Genomic DNA, 14,270 nt, shown 5'->3' with positions numbered 1-14,270 from the left:
AAACCTGAGAAATGCCAAATATCCAGTGGGAAGAAACCATGTAACCCACTTAGAACCCTGAAAACTTGGCTGGCTTTGCCTGGGTAGCCCTATTAGAGAGTGCAGATGTATGAAGTCTAATGACAACAAAAATAAAATTATTCCCTGGTTGTCAATAGTCACCTAACTCTATAGATATACTTATTTTTATCATTTGAGTAATGGGGTACACAGAAGTCACCTAATAGGCAAAAGACAAAAGTACCTTTAGAAAATACCTCTGTCCAGATTCATTGCTTGGAACTTGCTGGGACAATTGTTCTGCTCTGAAAGAATGCTTGAATACAGAGCCTCTTTCCTGAACAAGAATAGCAAAGGGGAGGATGGGCGAGCGAGCTTCTCTGGCTGCTATGACCCAAGTTCCTAACCCTTCATACTCCTCTAAGCAAAATATAAAGTGAATGTTTGAAATGTAGTGGGTTTTATATATCTTGATGGGCTTCAAATAAGTGGGATTCAGAAGAGACAATCGATAGAAAAGACTGCTGGGATGCTTCTTAGGTGTGGCTATAATACCAAGACTGACTGAGTTTATGTGCTATTGCAAATCCAACTCAGACTCTCAGTATTCTATGCCTATACTACTAAGTTGCATCCCTGGCCACAAGAATGCTTTTTAAAGAGTCTTTATTTTAGAAGTCTTTATAGCCAAATGTCACAATCCTTGAGCTTTGCCCACTCCAGAAAAATGTAATAACAAGATTTAATGAAATAATGAGCCAAATGTTGATAATTATTACAACTACATGAGAACATGGAGGTTTGTTCTATTATTTTCTCTCCTTTGTATATGATTAAAATATGAAGTCAGAAAAAAAAAGAAGAGTCATCACAGTTAAAATTCAGACTAAGCCAGAAACAAAAAGGAGAACCTTCCCGAGGGGGAATGTCTATTTCTGGAATGGTACACCTAGCCTGCTAAAAAATGGCTGCTTCTGGAGAAAGGGGTGGGAATTTGGAGATTAAGGGAAGCCGTTTTACTCTACATCCTTTAGCATGGCTGTGGTTGGTAATTATATGGATCTCATGCTTATTTTATTTAACTTTTCATCTGAAAACTTCCTCAATACAGCAGTCCGCAGGCCACTAAAGTCTCTTCCACGGATCTCAGGCAGCCCTCAGTACACTGGTTAGGCTGGCCCCCACTGTCCCACTTGACATTCACCCTGCCCACAACCATATTCTTATATACAGCCAATGAGGGTGCTACTGGGAGTAGGAACCCCCTGGAAACTCCCTTAGGGCACAGCTGGTTGGGGAAGGGGTGGGTGCCCTAGCTCTGCTTCTTGTAGGAGAAAACAAGCATCCATGCTATCCAAAAGGATGAAGACCCAGGAGGTAGTGTGACAGAGGCACAAAGCCTTTCTACCTCTCTATAGGGTCCACCAATACTGTGGGCTACATCTGTCCACTGCGGAATCAGCTCTAACAGTTGCCTAGGCCACTTCTTGATACCACAGCCCCGGGCAGTCTTTACAGAGATAAACCTGCCTATTCCTCCTGGTGCAACAACAGCAATGATGATAGAATTTTCTGGGCCTTTCAGAGAAACAAAGGCAAGTATCTGGCTGCATAGCCAGTTGAAGGGTCAGTCTGAGTGGTGGCACTGCAATCTAAACTTGGTGTGCTATAGAACAGAATGTCTAACCTTGAAGCTAAAGTCCCTTTCCTGGGAAACTAGGCTAACAGATAGTACGAAGAAGCAAGGGAAGCCTCAATCCTCCCTGCTGAGAGTTAAGTGCCTCAGGTAAGTACACATCATTTGCTGGAGCTTAGGGCAAGTGGGCCCCACAGAGAGCCCTCGCTTTCTCCTTCTCATGCCCCAGCTAAGCTCTGTCTAAGCAGCCAATTTGCCCACAAGTCTAGGCCCAAGTGACATCCTATAAGCTGGCACAGGCAAAAGAGAAGACCTGTGTCTCTAGGTAGGATGTGGGGTTAGGGGCTTTTGTCTGCATTGGGCTCTTCCATTTGCCAATGATTCCTGGTCAAAGAGCTTCACTCTCGTTGGCTTCTCCCTGGGAAACCAGGAGTGAGATGAGGGACCCTGGGCCCTGAAGCTCAACTTATCTCATGGCCCTGCCAAGTTGAGGGCTACCCTCTGAATCAGGGGGTGCTAATAGATCCTCTATCCTGGCCTAACTCTTGGCGTTGTGTGGACCCTGACCAGCAAGGGAAAATGTTTTCTTTTAAAAAGAACAATTGTAGAAAAACTGCAAAGTCAAAGAAGTGTTCTTCTCAGAGGATCCTCCATGATAACGAAACAAAAGGAAGGGGTCTTTGAATGGTAGCATTCACGATTTTGGCTAGATATCAAGTAGCCTTCTACTTGGTCGGGGATCGATATGAGCATAGCATATAGTGATTTCAAACCTAGATTCTGGAGCTGAAGTTGGAGCAGTGATCAATGGCATGCCAGCCATAGCAAAGCCCTTGGTTCAATAGCAATCATTAAAAACAAAGACTCCAGCATCCTTCCTTCAAAACATCCACAGATTTGGTTAGTCAGCTCTATGACACTAGGCAATGATTGAGCCTCTTAGTCTTTGCTTTTTTGTTCCTGAAAAGATATAATAGTGGTGACCTCATATGGTTACTATCTTCAGATTTCACAATTGATCTCTTCCTATTGTTATATTTTTGTTTGTTCGTTTCAAGACAGGGTTTCTCTGTATCCTGGCTGTCCTAGGAATCATTCTATGGACCAGGCTGGACTTGAACTCACAGAGATCGGTCAGCCTCTGCCTCCTGAGTGCTGGGATTACAGGCATGCACACTCCCCCCCCCCCCCGACTTGCACTTCTATTGTTATTATTATAGGGCACAGGACCCATCAGGGCTTATACAAAATAATGAACATGACATTTTTAATACACTGCCTATGCTGAGGTACAAAAACAATATTAATAATAACCATGAGAGGGGCTGACACTCTCGAAGTGCCTGATAAAGAAGCAGAACTTTAGTGATCTCTGCCACTGACAACTGTCAGATCTAGGACTTTTAGATATCCCCAAACTTGCCTATTTTTAAAACAGCAATTAGGATATGTGCTCCATAAAAATACTAAAATGTCTTGGGTTTCACTTAGCAGTTTCAGAATTCATTTGTTTTCCAATGTTTCCAGCTCCTTGAAGTTTAAACCTGTCACCAACTGTCAATTTGCCAGCAAAAAGTATTTCCCAAGATGTAGGTCGTTCAGTATGATAACTGGGTACAACCAGGAACCTCAGAAAGGTTGGTTAGGCTCCACCAGTGGTGGAGAACTATCCAATCTCTGCACTTAAAGCAGTTGTCTCAAGAGTTGCCAGCCATAGCAGGTTACAAAGGCTCCCTGTGCTAAGGCCATTGTATGGGACATTCCCAAAGTCCTCATCCCTCTACTCTCTGAAACACTATATCCAGTCAAAGCAGGATTGCCAGATAAAATGCACAATGCACAATTGAATTTGTATTCGAGATAAATTGAATTACTGTTTAATATGTGTGCCCTAAATGCTGGATGGAACATGCTCACATTTTTTTAAAAAGCCCATTATTTACCCAAAAGTCATATGTAACTGGCTATCTTTTGATTTGTTAACCTGGCAATCCTATGTGTCAGGGCAGTCAGCTGGCAATGGCAAGCCAAGCTGGCTTCTGTGGAAGGTGTCAGGAGAGTTGCTAAAGAAAACCTCCAATAAAAAAAATACAGTGCCCTGTAGACAGATATTCAATTCTGAATTTCATGCCCAGTTCTTTCACCCAATGGGCCTGCCCCTGGCTCTCAGTCTTTTCATCTAGGGAAGCTCGTTGAGATGGGCCCTGAAACAGGCTGCACAATGTTTGGGGCTTTGTGGTCAACCAGGTTGGGTTCCTAACCCACTTCAGCTTAGCCCATAGCACAGCAAGTGGCAATTATTGTTAATACTCAGATCCCTACATTCCTCCAATCTCTGTTTTCTTTCCCCTTCTTGGCTTGCACCTGGCAAGTTTAGAGAAATGGGATGGTGTGTCACTGTAGCACTTGTCAAGAGAGCTGGAAAGGCTACTAGAAACACTTAGCCAAACAAAGAGCCAGAGACAACTGACACAAAGGAGTACGCCTGTGTTAGGTGAATACTTCAACAGAAGGAAGTACAGGGGCAGCCTGTCCTTTCGAATTCAAATAAAGTTGGCCCAAGTCCCCACCATTACCCTTGTCAGGAAAGTTTAATGTCTTCTTTAGAGATTCCTTTGAAATCTTCAGTGTTCAGAATCTTAGGTGGTTCAGAACTGGAGCTTCTAATAAACTTCAGATTCCACAGTTCATCTTCTATTTATTATTATTATTATTATTATTTGATGACAAGAACCATCAGAAACATTATTCTTCCCTGATTTATACATTTTAAAAATCCTTTCATCTGAAGGCTTTTGCAACTGACATATTGAAAGGGTTTACAGAAATGGAGAAGATATATTACAATGTAAACAATTAAAAATTGATTACTAATGTTCCATTCTAACTTGAAACTTCTCTGGAAACTCCAATATCTGTCTACAGATTCATTCCTGCTCCTTCCTCTTGTCTCTCCTTTTTTGGTTTTTCTCTAGCTCACCACAAATCCATGTTCACTTCTTGATGGATAATATCTTAGCTCCATATTGTACTATAATCTACTCCTTTTCATTGGATTCTTCCCCCCATTACTTTGAGGTAGCCTTTGAGGTAGTTTTCTGGGAGTTAGCCTTGAACTTGAGATCTTTCTCTTCCAGTTCCCCAAGTGCTACAGTCACAGTCCTGCCCTACCCTACCTCAGGAACGAAATTCCTTAAGTAAAAGTTTGACGTGAGCTGAAGAAATAATCATGTTTCTATTAGGTCATTCTATACAAACATAATCAATACGGGATTCAGCAACATATGAGGCAGAGTTGTTATACCTATTTCCCACATGAGCAAACTGAAGCTTTCTCAAGTAGTCCTGGGAAGTCTAGAATTCAACCCTAATTCTTTCAAGTCTAGTATTCTGTCCATTAGCCATGGAAGTTGCTGCAGGAAAAGTATTTCAGAAAACACTAAATTATGTATTAAAGGCAACTATAGAAAAAAATGTCCCCAGTGGTGGTAGGTGGAGAGGTAGTCCCAGCGAGGTGGGTTCCTTGGGAGGGAAAGGAGTCTGCCTGCTGTGGGCTATAGCCACTTTCTCTGGCCACCTTCAAGAGCCAGCATCGAAAAACTGAGCAGCAAAGCCCACCCTTACAGAGTCACTACTTCGCAGTATTACTGAGTTGTTTCATGTAGACGCTATTTTAAATACGGTCTACTGATCAGACTCTTTTTGTATTGTTTGCTAACAAATTTTGTTTCAAGGTCTCACAGTAGGCTAAGGTGGATGTTTTCCTTAAGTATAATGAACAGAAGAAATATGAGCATCAGAGAACTCAAGTGATGTTGCCCATCTAGTGAGGGTTCACGGAAGCCTGATTGCTGGCTGCCTGGTTTCACATGCACATGCTGTCAATGAACATCAGTCAAAGGTCCTACACATGGAATTGATGAAGCCAGGTTTGTAGTTCATTACAGCAAAGGAAACGCCCTACTCTCACCCACTGCATGCATTCCCCTTCAAGTAGCAAGTGACAAATTCAACGGTGTCAAACCGTTTGCCTGGGAGGTGCCAACAGAAATGGAGGTGGGTCAGCATTCACCTGCACTATCTCTACCTTAGACCCAGGTCTTTTATTTACTGATGAAAAGGTTTCATGCTTCGAGTTTAAGACAGACTGTCCTTTTTATTAGACTTCTATCTGAAGAGATACTAACACCATAGACGGATAGAAACATGGCAGTGACTCTGAGGAGAGATCAGCCCCAAATGGTGGCGTAGGAGGCTCTTTTTACACTTTTCATTGGAAGAGGGGTGGGAAGGAAATTGAAAATTTTCCTTTCCAGTCTGAAAATGGCCAGTGCTGGGGTAATCAGTAAGAGCTCAGTTATTAAAGAATATTAAGTGCTCGGTAAACATCTTTTGTGGTCTAGCATTCTGTCCATTACCCTGCCAGCACTATGGATTCTAGCATCTGTAACCATAAGCCAAAACCAACGCTGTCTTCTCTATGTTGGTTTTGGTCATGGTATTGTATAACAGCAACAGAAATGTAACTAATACACTTTCCTGAGCCCAGAACAATAAAATCATTAAAATATTTTCTATGCCTAAGCTATCTTTGGGTTTTCTAAAATGACCATTTAGGTGACACAACGATTAAACATTTTGCTCTATTAAAGAATGAGTAAAAAGATAACTAGGTTTATCTAAGCTTCTCTCTGAATTAAATCTAGCCATCAAGACTTTTGCCTGTCATAATCAGTATGACAGTATCAAAGTAACCCGACAAATTAAAAGTAGAATTCATCCACCAGATATAAGTATGCAAACAGAAGCTTATTTTAGTGACTGCATACCTTTCAAAAAACATTATTTATATTTAAACACAAAGACTGTAAAATATCGGTGTGCCAAAATCTGTTTCTTGGGATTTTAGATCAGAAACCTCTACTTCATTTCTGTTTACACAGTTTCTGTATAGGTGCTAAGGGTATGTATTTGTCGGGAATGGTCTGAAGCTATTACATTATTTCAAGCTTTCAGCAGATGTAGGAAAGAAGACATAGCTATTATCTAAGAGCCATAATAGCAACAGCAGGACATGTAAAAGCTTCAACTGGCTGAGCCCTAGCTTGCTCCTAAACCACTAGCTCTTTGTGCTGTGCAAACTCGGGGCTATTGACTCTCATCCCTGACTCTTCAGCTTCTTGCCACACCTCTGAAACATCATCAGTGTTTCTTCCACACTTGCTGGTGTGCCCTAAACATAAGCCTGCTTCTTCACCCTGTAGTCACTACTGTTAGCCTGTGTAGTTCTTCAGAGAGACTTCAGACTGCTTTACAGGAACTGGCTAACTCTACTAAAAATTTTAAGTAACTGAGGTAGACAGTGCACTTACATTTCAAGATCAAAGCTCTGGGCTCCATCCCAAGCACCATTAAGTCCATTAACTTAGAGGGATAGAAACTGGGTCCATTCAACTTGTCACAGATAATGCTTTTGCTCCCAATACAGTCTATGTCTTTCTTTAACTTTGAGCATTAGACACACAACATCCTACTTTATCCTGTATGCTTTGAAAAAAAAAACTTTTTTTGTGGTTGTTGTTTAAAACAGGTTCTCACTATGTAGTTCTGGAATGTAGTATGAACTGGAAATCTGTAGACCAGGCTAGCCTCAAGTATGTAGACATGTGCCTGCCGCTGCTTCCCAGGTGCTGGGATTAAAGGCATGTATCACCACACCTGGATATCTTTTTTTTTTAATTACCCCTCCCCAAATACCCAACTATTGCCAAAATAAGGCACACATGGGATTCTTTTTAGAACCCAAAAGGGAAGTTTGATTGTTTCTTCATGCCCACTATACAAGCTGTGAATCTCACAGTAGGAATAATACAACTAACAGAAATGATTACTTCTGACCCCTAAATAACATTTACTCATAAGTTAACATTCTACTCTAAAAACACAATAAGCTATTCTAAATTCAGGATTTACGGTTTTTATGGGCAGTCAACATTGTCCTCACTAACATGGATTTCCTCGAAACTAGTCAAGGGAATTTTTTTTTTCTGTTTTTTTTGAGACAGGGTTTCTAGTCAAGGAAATTTTATGCGGTAACAAACAATTCTTGCCATGCCTATATGCTAAGAGGTAAATAAAATAACTGAAACGTAGGTTTCCCAAACTACCAATCATTTCATTTCTGAAAACTGCTAGTAATTAACTAACACTGTTGGTGCTGCATACCCATTGTCTTCTGAGAGGTCTCAACAGCTCATCCTGCAACATAAGGAACTAATTAGACTAGTATTCTTAGCACAGGCTATGTTCTCTAAGCAAAATCTCAGTGGTATCAAAAGCCTGTCTACCACAGATTCGGGTTCTACAGTCTATGTTTGTCTTTGGGAATAAGTAAGGAAGTAAGAAAGAACCAAATAGTTCCTAAAGCTAGAATCTGTCCTGGTCTTACCAGTTTGCTCTTCCAGTCCCCTGGTAAACAAAGTCATAGAATGTCAACATCAGATGAGGCCATTCTGTGACCATGAAAGATCAAGACTATGGTGTAACAAGATCTGAACACAGACAAAATATGAATACTATTTAAAGCATGGGCATGACTGAACTTGCCACTATCTTCGTTAAGATGAATTGCTGCTCATTTGTTTTCACTTTCATAGTTCTCCATAAAGCACAACATTACTAAGATGCCTTATTATACAAATGCCTGCATCCTGAATGGAGACAGGAGAATTCCTTCAGCTCATCAGCCTGCCAGCCTAAAGGGATCAATAAGTCCCAGGTTCAATGAGAAACTCTGTTTCAAAAGTTTAGGTCTGGGGAATTGGCTCAGTAGGTAAAGTACTTTCTGTGCAAACATAAAGATCTGTTTGGATCCTCAGCATCCAAGGAAAAGCCTGATGTGGTAACACATTGATGTAACCCAGCACTAGAAAACAGAGACAGAAGGGTCCCCAAGGCTTACTGATGAACCATCCTAGCCAAAACGGTCAGCTTCAGGTTCAGTGAGAGAGCCTGTCCCAAAGATTAAGGTGTCAAAGCAACTGTAGAAGATATCTTGACCTCAGCCATTGGTCTCCATACACACCTGTGTAGGCGGAGCACACTCATGCACATACCACATGCTTTGAGACCCTGCTTCCTTGAAAGCATCCAACATTGAGTAAAGCTCTCTTTCCATAGGCCCTCCTCAAAATCACATTAAGCCAAATCCTATATGGCATCCCTCACACAATCTTACTAAGGTATAACCTAATTCTCCCTTGTTGCAATGAATAACATATATATTACTGCCCTTTTATTGCTCCCATTTTACAGATAATAAACACAAGACCCCAAATTTAAATAACTTCTTCAAATTATTCATCAAATAAACTAAGAATCCCAAGAATCTAGGATTGGCTCTTTGCACTAGGCTACACTGCCCTTAAAAGAGTACATTCTATTATTATTAGGAAATTCTATTATGTTTCTGGTAGTTCCTCAAAAAACTTCTATTTTCTGACAAGTTACATCTTTTTTTTTCTTTTTTGACAAGTTACATCTTAAGCTCACATTAAACACTCTACGATTGGCCTGGCCAAGGCCTGGAAGGGTGGTTTGGTAGGTAAGTGTACACAATGTTTTTCCAGAGGACTCAAGTTCAGGTCCCAGGACTCCTATTAGGTGGCTCACAACTTCCTAGTTACTCCTACTCTAGATGATTTGACACACTATTCTGTCTTCTGTAGACACCTGCACTGTTCCCATATGCACCCACACACATTTTTAAATTAAATAATAAAAAAAATATTTTAAAAGTCTATCCTCAGCAATTTTAAATGCTCAAATTAGCCTTGATCACAGTAGTGGATCATTAAATTGTGCCTGTGTGTACATCCCAGATATGCAACCAGTCTAGGTATTCATATGCAGAAAATGTGGTACATATATACAATGCGATTTTATTCAGTAGTGAAGAAAACGAAATTAAGGAAAATGTAGAGTACTGGAGAACATAGAACATGAAATAAGGTATAAAAGCACAAATGTTGTATATTTTCTTCATATGCAGAATTAAGATTTAAATACATGATACTGGTATAGTCTATTTTAAAGTACCTTCCTGCCAGGCAGTGGTGGCGCACACCTTTAATCCCAGCACTTGGGAGGCAGAGGCAGGCGGATTTCTGAGTTCGAGGCCAGCCTGGTCTAGAAAGTGAGTTCCAGGACAGCCAGGGCTACAGAGATACCCTGTCTTGAAAACCAAAACCAAAACCAAACAAAAAAAACTACCTTCCTCCACCCCTTCCAAATATGTATGTATACACACACACACACACACACACACACACACACACACACACTCATTCAGGACATATAAATTGAAAGGGAACTATAAAAGGATTAAAAAAAACCTAAATGTAGGGAGATGTCAAAATGAAACCTATTTTTGAATGCTAACCACAAAAGTATAAAAGGGGAACGTGGTACAGGTGGATACCCACATTCATGTGTACGTGTGTTATGAATTCTGATGCATACTCGTGTGCTGCCTGATTTCTTCTGGGGTTTTACCTGGCTTATAAAATTATTGTGACCATATCTGCACAGTATAAAAACAGGAGAAGCTCTCTCTCTTTTTTTTTCCCAGGCCTCTTCAAGGTGGGTGCTGATAGAGGTTATGGAGCTCTGCAGGCCACAGTGAGGCAGCTGCTAGCTCAGCACAGGACTTTCCAGGGAGACTGAAGGGAGGGGCGAGAGCTACCACTGCAGAATGTCTAGTAAGTGCTGATGGAGGAGAATTACAGCTAGGCTTGCAGCAAGGATGGAGTGAAGCCTCACTGCTGTCAGCCTCCTGTCTACATTGGAACAGACACAAGAAGTACAGGTTAGGACGAAGCGAAAAACATGGCTTCTGCTCTAAGGAGCTTATTTTAGACTCCCCCCCAATGGGCAAAACTTTCTCTTCTCTCCTTTACAACTGGGACTAAGTGTTGGCATGCTGAACGAAGCTCTCTTGGTGAGAGGGAGGATGGATGGATGAGTGGGTTTATGTAGGCATGACCCCCCCCCACACACACACCCCAGCCACGGGCTTCCTACTTTGGTAAGTGGCAAGATTCATTGACCTAGGATAATGACTGTGCACAAAATCTTCCATGGCTAGAAAAGAACATGGGGAGGAAAACCAAAAGTTGATTCAGCAGAGCCTTAGGGACGGCAATCTGAAATGTGGATCAGGAAAGTAGGGGGTGGGGGGTGTGTGCCTGGAGCTGCCTTTATTTCGAAATACCTTATTTTGACCCTTCTTCAGTTTACATTGGCTTGGTTAGCAGGTGATGGGTTTCATTAGAGTAGAACTGAAGCTGCCTCCAGCCCACTGTGATGCAAGGTGTTATGACAGAGTCTATGGTCTGGAGTCATCAGAGGGAGTCAATAGGGAACAAGCTAGTTCGGATACAAGGGATCTTTCTCAGCTGAGACAGTGCGATTGGCGGTTCCCGAAGACCATATTCAGGGCCTTCCTATGAAGGCATTGTGGATGTAGGGCCAGGGCTTGTGCTAGGTAGATGTCACATGGGGAGGCTATAAGAACAGAGGATCTTCTCTTCACGAGACCATAGACGAATACACTTCCTTCACATGGCTCTTTTATTAAACAATCGGAGAGCACTGCAGGCATAGGAGAAGCATGGGATAGGTAGGATGCCCTATATGTTTAAGAGATCTCACCCTCCATATTGCAGTCATAGTTTAGAGAGGAGGGCTGACTTTGTCCATCTGGACAACTACTCTATTGTTTATCTCATAGCCACTCCATACAGCTACCAGTCGGGTTTCTGTTCCTTCCAGTGCAAAGCTCCAATCTCAACAAAGACACACCTCTTCACTGCCCTTCTCCAGCAGCTTACACTGTGTAGTTTGTATTGTTTATTTAATATTTTATTATTCATTATGCATATGTGTTTGATTCAGCAACCCCCAGTTCTACCCCTTCTAATTCCTCTTCTATCTATTCTACCACTTCTCCCTACCAAGTTCAGGCACTTTACAAAAAAATAATCCCTACTGAATTCATGTAGTACTGTCTGAATGGATGGATTAGTGTGGGATCATCTACTGGAGGATGGGTAACCTCAGGGCTCGTATTTCTGAAGATAGGTGACTCTTCCTCAGTGGACATCCATTTGCCAATAGCTTCTCAGCTAGACATGGGGCCTCATGAGACTCTACTCCATCCATATTGGGAGTTTTGGCTGGCTTGATCTTGTGAAGGTGATCTGCATTTTAAAAAAGGAACCTCAGTAGACCTGCTGACATATGCCTTTAAATCCTAACACTGGGAAGGCAGAGAACAGTAGATCTCTGTGAGTTCAAGGCCAGCCTGGTCTACATTGAGAGTTCTAGTACAGCCGCAGAGATCCTGTCTCAAAAAAGGGGAGACCTCTTGGGGCTGGAAGGATGACTCAATGGCTAACAGCACTGGCTGCTCTTCCAGATGGACCTGGGTTCAATTCCCAGCACTCACAGGGCAGCCCACAACTGTCTGTAACTCTAGTTCCAAGGGATCTGACATCCTTACACTGTCATTCATGCAGGTAAAACACCAGTGCATATAAATCAAAAATAAACTATATGTAAAAAGGAACCCCTCTTCACTTCCCCTGCAAACAAATAATGAATAGGAAAGAACTTATCAATTACAAACGAATGAAAATATTCCCCCAAAGAACTGATAAATTTTATTAGAGCCCCTCACTGGACAGAGAAGAGTTTTCCAAAGCGGGTTTCAGAGAATAACAATTCCGTTTGTGGAATAGTGAAGGGCTGGAGTCCCTTGCAAAGAGGGGCTGGTTTATCTCCAGAATGTGAGCAGAAGTGCTTCAGTTCTGTTTAGCCCAAAGAAATTGACAGTACGGACATGTCCTGCTTGCTTTTAACTGTCAACTTGACAAAGCCTAGAGTCACACCTGAGAAGGTAGTCTCAAAAGATTTCCCAGATCATACTGTCACGTGGGCATGGCTGTGGGGGACTGTCTTCATTGTCAATTGCTATAAAATGGCCCAGCCCACTGTGGGGCAAAGGATCTTGGCTGCATATCCCCCCTCCCACCCCCCCCCCAAACACAGACACACACCAAAAAGGTAACAATGTAGACAGTAAGCCACTGAAGAGAACTCTTAAAACTTGTGACAAGGATGCTGAAGTGTAGCTCTCCATAATTGATGGCTTCTGGAGGGAATGAAGGTGGGGAATGTCAGTTTTTTTTTTTAACAGACTGGCCACTGGGAGTTTAACCATGCTCCAGTGAGTATATGGGCAACACAAATTGGACTTGTGTTTTTTTCTTCTTCTTCTTCTTTTACTTGGGGGTGGTCACAAGGGGGAGTAGATGTGAGATGGATAGGAAGTGAGTCTGATCAGGGTGCATGGTATGAAATTCCCAAATAAGCAATAAAAGTACCAAAGGGGGGAGAGGCTAACTAAGGTGGCCGTGATGCTTAATGATTCTAAGTACTAAGGTCTTGCAAAAATAGTTTCTGTGGTTCCTTCCCAATTCTGATAACAAAGTGATTGGCCTGGCATGCTCTTATTCCAATTACTGCCGTCCCAGCTTCCTCCTGGTAAATGTCTTCTAAGCAGTATCTTTCTTTACCTCATCCTTAGGAACTAGTCAATGCTCATGTTCCATCCTCCTTCTGCTTCGATCAAAACAAAAAGCCTATCTCCTTAGAAGGCTCTGTGGAGTAAATGTCGTCTCTCTTCTAGCCATAGGGCTCTCAGCTCTGCATCCTCTGCAGTCCTCTTGACATGCCTCCTATGGTTGGGATAGGCCAAGACTCTCTTTCTCCCTTCCACTCTCAGTCTTCAATTGCATGCTATCACACTGGCCAGGAATCAGCTGTGGGCAGTTTAAGTGTCAGCCAACATGATGCCATTGGCAGTTCCTCAAAGGCATTCCCAAGCAGCCTGCAAAGAACAGAACTCACAACTACTGCAGGCACAGAGCTTGAGGGAGTATGGTTACTGCAAAGGCAATTCTGGTAGCAAGGGATTCACTGATCAAGGGTTGCTACATGGCTCCTGTGGACACGGTACAAAAGGTTGAATTCATACTCACCTACCTATTCCTAAAGAGAGCAGAATAAATGTTTACATTTTTTCCTTTTAAGAATTTTTATTTATGATTTAAAAGGTAAGTTATTAATGATTCTTATCCTCTGTTCTCTCCTCTCCAAGTCCTCCCCAACTCCCTACCAGCCTTCTCGCTCAACTTCCTATGTTGTTAGAAAAATCCAACTGACTCCACATCGTGTTGCCAGTATGTGGATGGGTAACTGGCCATCGGCAGAAGCCTGACATTTGCTGTGGTGCTGGGGATCAAAGCTAAGATCTTAATACTAGGCAAGTGCTGTATCAGTGCACTGTAACTAGAGCCCTGCAAAAGTTTTGTGTCACACACACACACACACACACACACACACAGAGAGAGAGAGAGAGAGAGAGAGAGAGAGACCGGCAGCTATTTTTATTCTCTGTTTCTCAGAGTTGGCCTGGATCTCTCATCTGTTTTTCCTCTTCTCTCTATGCTGGAGTTAGCATTGATTCGAGGCTACTGCCTTCCCTTCAGCTTCTGGCTGGCAAACCTCCTGA

The sequence above is a fragment of the Mus musculus genome, chromosome X (assembly GCF_000001635.26).
Source record: "Mus musculus strain C57BL/6J chromosome X, GRCm38.p6 C57BL/6J".
Classification (NCBI taxonomy): domain Eukaryota; kingdom Metazoa; phylum Chordata; class Mammalia; order Rodentia; family Muridae; genus Mus; species Mus musculus.
Note: the sequence above shows the minus strand (reverse complement) of the source record.